The sequence below is a fragment of the Arachis ipaensis genome, chromosome B9, assembly GCF_059453495.1.
Source record: "Arachis ipaensis isolate K30076 ecotype BB chromosome B9, ASM5945349v1, whole genome shotgun sequence".
NCBI classification, from domain to species: domain Eukaryota; kingdom Viridiplantae; phylum Streptophyta; class Magnoliopsida; order Fabales; family Fabaceae; genus Arachis; species Arachis ipaensis.
Window position 1 is genome coordinate 60,476,851 of NC_142444.1, and position 6,143 is coordinate 60,482,993.

The following is a 6,143-nucleotide window of genomic DNA, read 5'->3' on the forward strand; positions in this document are numbered from 1 at the left end:
CGAAATTGTGATCATCAACAATGGCGCCAAAGGACTTGGAGCTCTTAAATGTGAATCACACTTTGTCACAATTCCGCACAACTAACCAGCAAGTGCACTGGGTCGTCCAAGTAATAAACCTTACGCGAGTAAGAGTCGATCCCACGGAGACTGTCAACTTGAAGTAAGCTATGGTCACCTTGTAAATCTCTGTCAGGCTAATTCAGATGGTGATGGAGTATTGATAATTAAAAGATAAATAAAACATAAAATAAGGATAGAGATACTTATGTAATTCTTTGGTTGGAATTTCAGATAAGCGTAGGAAGATGCTTTGTTCCTCCTGAACCTCTGCTTTCCTATTGCCTTCTTCCAATCATTCATACTCCTTTCCATGGCAAGCTTTTTGTTGGGCATCACCGTTGTCAATGGCTACTTCCCGTCTTCTCAGTGAAAATGTTCTACGCATGCTGTCACCGCACGGCTAATCATCTGTCGGTTCTCGATCATGTTGGAATAGGATCCATTGATCCTTTTGCGTCTGTCACACGCCCAACAATCGCGAGTTTGAAGCTCGTCACAGTCATCCCTTCCCAGATCCTACTTAGAATACCACAGACAAGGTTTAGACGTTCCGGATCTCAGGAATGGCGGCCAATAATTCTAGCCTATACCACGAAGGTTCTAATCTTAGATTAGAAACCCAAGAGATACACATTCAAGCTTGTTTGCATGTAGAACGGAAGTGGTTGTCAGTCACGTGTTCATAGGTGAGAATGGTGATGAGTGTCACATAATCATCACATTCATCATGTTCTTGGGTGCGAATGAATATCTTGGAGAAGAAATAGACTTGAGTTGAATAGAAAAACAATAGTACTTTGTATTAATTCATAAAGGACAGCAGAGCTCCACACCTTAATCTATGGTGTGTAGAAACTCCACCGTTGAAAATACAAAAGTGATAATGGTGTAAGCATGGCTGAATGGCCAGCCTCCAAGGTATAGGGACTAAACGTCCAAAGATGTGTCCAAAGATGAAAATACAATATCAAAAGGTCCTATTTATAGAGAACTAGTTGCCTAGGGTTATAGAAATGAGTAATTAATGCATAAATCTTCTTCCGAGTCCACTTGGTGTGTGCTTGGGCTGAGCATTGAAACGTCCATGTGTAAAGAATTTTCTTGGAGTTAAACGCCAGCTTTTGTGCCAGTTTGGGCGTTTAACTCCAGCTTTTGTGCCAGTTTTGGAGTTAAACGCCAGAATTCTTGAGCTAACTTGGAACGCCTGTTTGGTCCATCAAATGCAGGCAAAGTATGGACTATTATATATTGCTGGAAAGCCCAGGATGTCTAATTTCCAACGCAATTGAGAGCGTGCCAATTACGCTTCTGTAGCTCCAGAAAATCCACTTTGAGTGCAGGGAGGTCAAAATCCAACAGCATCTGCAGTCCTTTTTCAGCCTCTGAATCAGATTTTTGCTCAGGTCCCTCAATTTCAGCCAGAAAATACCTGAAATCACAGAAAAATACACAAACTCATAGTAAAGTCCAGAAGAGTGATTTTTATTTAAAAACTAATAAAAACATAATAAAAACTAACTAAAATATACTAAAAACAATGCCAAAAAGCGTATAAATTATCCGCTCATCACAACACCAAACTTAAATTGTTGCTTGTCCCCAAGCAACTGAAGGTCATATAGGATAAAAAGAATAGAATGTACAATGAATTCAAAAATATCTATGAAGATCAGTATTAATTAGATGAGCGGGGCTTTTAGCTTTTTGCTTCTGAACAGTTTTGGCATCTCACTTTATCCCTTGAAGTTCAGAATGATTGGCTTCTATAGGAACTCAGAATCCAGATAGTGTTATTGATTCTCCTAGTTAAGTATGTTGATTCTTGAACACAGCTACTTTATGAGTCTTGGCCGTGACCCTAAGCATTTTGTTTTCCAGTATTACCACCGGATACATAAATGCCACAGACACATAACACTAGGTGAACCTTTTCAGATTGTGACTCAGCTTTGCTAGAGTCCCCAATTAGAGGTGTCCAGAGCTCTTAAGCACACTCTTTTTGCTTTTGGACAACGACTTTAACCGCTCAGTCTCAAGTTTTCACTTAACACCTTCACGCAACAAGCATATGGTTAGGGACAGCTTGGTTTAGCCGCTTAGGCCAGGATTTTATTCCAGTGGGCCCTCCTATCCACTGATGCTCAAAGCCTTGGATCCTTTTCATCACCCTTGCCTTTTGGTTTAAAGGTGTATTGGCTTTTTCTGCTTGCTTTTCTTTTTCTTTCTTTTTCTTTTCTCTCTTTTTTTTTTCTGCAAGCTTTTCACTGCTTTTTCTTGCTTCAAGAATCAATTTTATGATTTTTCAGATCATCAGATAACATTTCTCCTTTTCCCATCATTCTTTCAAGAGCCAACAATTTTAACATTCTTTAAACAACAAATTCAAAAATATGCACTGTTCAAGCATTCATTCAGAAAAACAATAGTATTGCCACCACATCAAAATAATTAAACTGTTTTAAAATTTGAAATTCATGCACTTCTTTTTCTTTTTCAATTAAAAACATTTTTCATTTAAGAAAGGTGATGGAATCATTTTCATAGCTTTAAGGCATAGACACTAAGACACTAATGATTATGTAATAAAGTCACAAACATAAATAAACATAAAGCACAATTTTCGAAAAACAGAAAATAAGGAACAAGGAAATTAAAGAATGGGTCCACCTTAGTGATGGCGGCTTGTTCTTCCTCTTGAAGATCTTATGGAGTGCTTGAGCTCCTCAATGTCTCTTCCTTGTCTTTGTTGTTCCTCTCTCATGGTACTTTGGTCTTCTCTAATTTCATGGAGGAGGATGGAATGCTCTTGGTGCTCCACCCTTAGTTGTCCCATGTTGGAACTTAATTCTCCTAGGGAGGTGTTTGATTTGCTCCCAATAGTTTTGTGGAGGAAAATGCATCCCTTGAGGCATCTCAGGGATTTCATGATGAGGAGTTTTCTCATGCTCTTGGTGAGGTTCTCTCACTTGCTCCATCCTTTTCTTAGTGATGGGCTTGTCCTCATCAATGAGGATGTCTTCCTTTATGTCAATTCCAACTGAATTGTAGAGGTGACAAATGAGATGAGGGAAGGCTAACCTTGCCATGGTAGAGGACTTGTCTGCCACCTTGTAGAGTTCTTGGGATATAACCTCATGAACTTCTACTTCCTCTTTAATCATGATGCTATGAATCATGATAGCCCGGTCTATAGTAACTTCAGACCGGTTTCTAGTAGGAATGACTGAGCGTTGGATGAACTCCAACCATCCCCTAGCCACGGGCTGGAGGTCATGCCTTCTTAGTTGAACCGGCTTCCCTCTTGAATCTCTCTTCCATTGAGCGCCCTCTTCACATATGTCCATGAGGACTTGGTCCAACCTTTGATCAAAGTTGACCTTTCTAGTGTATGGGTGTGCATCTCCTTACATCATGGGCAAGTTGAATGCCAACCTTACATTTTCCGGACTAAAATCTAAGTATTTCTCCCGGACCATTGTAAGCCAATTCTTAGGATCTAGGTTCACACTTTGATCATGGTTCTTGGTGATCCATGCATTGGCATAGAACTCTTGAACCATTAAGATTCCGACTTGTTGAATAGGGTTGGTGAGAACTTCCCAACCTCTTCTTCAGATCTCATGTCGGATCTCCGGATATTTGCCCTTTTTGAGCTTAAAAGGGACCTCGGGGATCACCTTCTTCTTGGCCACAACTTCATAGAAGTGGTCTTGATGCACCCTTGAGAGGAATCTCTCCATCTCCCATGACTCGGAGGTGAAAGCTTTTGCCTTCCCTTTCCTCTTTCTAGAGGTTTCTCCGGCCTTTGGTGCCATTAATGGTTATGGAAAAATAAAAAAGCTTTAGCTTTTACCACACCAAACTTAGAAGGTTGCTTGTCCTCGAGCAAAAGAAGAAAGAAGAGGGTAGAAGAAGAAGAAATAGAGGAGATGGAGGGGGCTTTGTGTTTAGGTTGTGTGAAAATGAAGGAGTGAAGATGGGTTTATATAGGAGTGGAGAGGGGGGTATGGTTTGGCCATATAGGGTGGGTTTGGGAGGGAAAGTGTTTGAATTTGAATGGGGAGGTAGGTGAGGTTTTATGAAGGATGGATGTGGATTGGTGAAGGGTTTATGGAGAAGAGGGTGGGATTTGATAGGTGAGGGGTTTTTGGGGAAGAGGTATTAAGGTGATTGGTGAATGGGTGAAGAAGAGAAAGAGAGGTGGGGTAGGTAGGGATCCTGTGGGGTCCACAGATCCTGAGGTGTCAAGGATTTCTCATCCCTGCACCATGTGGCGTGCAAAACGCCCCTTGCTGCCAATCCTGGCGTTAAACGCCAGGCTGCTGCTCATTCCTGATGTTAAATGCCAGCTTCTTGCCCATTCCTGGCGTTAAACGCCCAGAATGGTGCCAGACTGGGCGTTTAACACCCATTCTGCTACCCTTACTAGCGTTTAAACGCCAGTAAGTTTCTCCTCTAGGGTGTTCTATTTTTCCTTTTGTTTTTGCTTTTTCAATTGTTTTTGTGACTTCACATGATCATCAACCTATAGAAAACATAAAATAACAAAAGAAAATAGAAATTTAACATAGATAATTAAAGATTGGGTTGCCTCCCAACAAGCGCTTCTTTAATGTCAATAGCTTGACAGTGGGCTCTCATGGAGCCTCACAGATGTTCAGAGCAATGTTGGAACCTCCCAACACCAAACTTAGAGTTTGAATGTGGGGGTTCAACACCAAACTTAAAGTTTGGTTGTGGCCTCCCAACACCAAACTTAGAGTTTGACTGTGGGGGCTCTGTTTGACTCTGTATTGAGAGAAGCTCTTCATGCTTCCTCTCCATGGTTACAGAGGGATATCCTTGAGCTTTAAACACAAGGGAGTCTTTATTCACTTGAATGATCAATTCTCCTCTGTCAACATTAATCACAGCTTTTGCTTTGGCTAGGAAGGGTCTGCCAAGGATGATGGATTCATCCATACACTTCCCAGTCTCTAAGATTATGAAATCAGCAGGGATGTAATGGTCTTCAACCTTTACCAAGACATCCTCTACAAGTCCATAAGCCTGTTTCTTTGAATTGTCTGCCATCTCCAGTGAGATTCTTGCAGCTTGTACCTCAATCATCCCTAGCTTCTCTATTATAGAGAGAGGCATAAGGTTTATACTTGATCCCAGGTCACACAGAGCCTTCTCAAAGGTCATGGTGCCTATGGTACAAGGTATTGAGAACTTTCCAGGGTCATGTCTCTTCAGAGGTAATCTCTGCCTAGTCAAATCATCCAGTTCTTTGATGAGCAATGGAGGTTCATCCTCCCAAGTCTCATTACCAAACAACCTGGCATTTAGCTTCATGATTGCTCTAAGGTACTTAGCAACTTGCTCTTCAGTAACATCTTCATCCTCTTCAGAGGAAGAATACTCATCAGCACTCATGAATGGAAAAAGTAAATTTAATGGAATCTCTATGGTCTCAGTCTGAGCCTCAGATTCCCATGGTTTCTCATTAGAGAACTCCATAGAGGTTAGTGGACGTCCATTGAGGTCTTAGTGGAGATCACTGCCTCTTCCTCCTCTCCAGGTTCAGCCATGTGAGATGTGTTTATGGCCTTGCATTCTCTCTTTGGATTCTCTTCTGTATTGCTTGGGAGAGTACTAGGAGGGAGTTCAGTAATTTTCTTACTCAGCTGACCCACTTGTGCCTCCAAATTTCTAATGGAGGACCTTGTTTCAGTCATGAAACTTTGAGTGGTTTTGATTAGATCAGAGACAATGGTTGCTAAGTTAGAGTGGCTCTGCTTAAAATTCTCTATTTGTTGCTGAGAAGATGATGGAAAAGGCTTGCTATTGCTAAACCTGTTTCTTCCACCATTATTATTGTTGAAACCTTGTTGAGGTCTCTGTTGATCCTTCCATGAGAGATTTGGATGATTTCTCCATGAAGGATTATAGGTGTTTCCATAGGGTTCTCCCATGTAATTCACCTCTTCCATTGCTGGGTTCTCAGAATCATAAGCTTCTTCTTCAGAGGAAGCTTCCTTAGTACTGCCTGTTGTTGCTTGCATTCCAGACAGACTCTGAGAAATCATATTGACTTG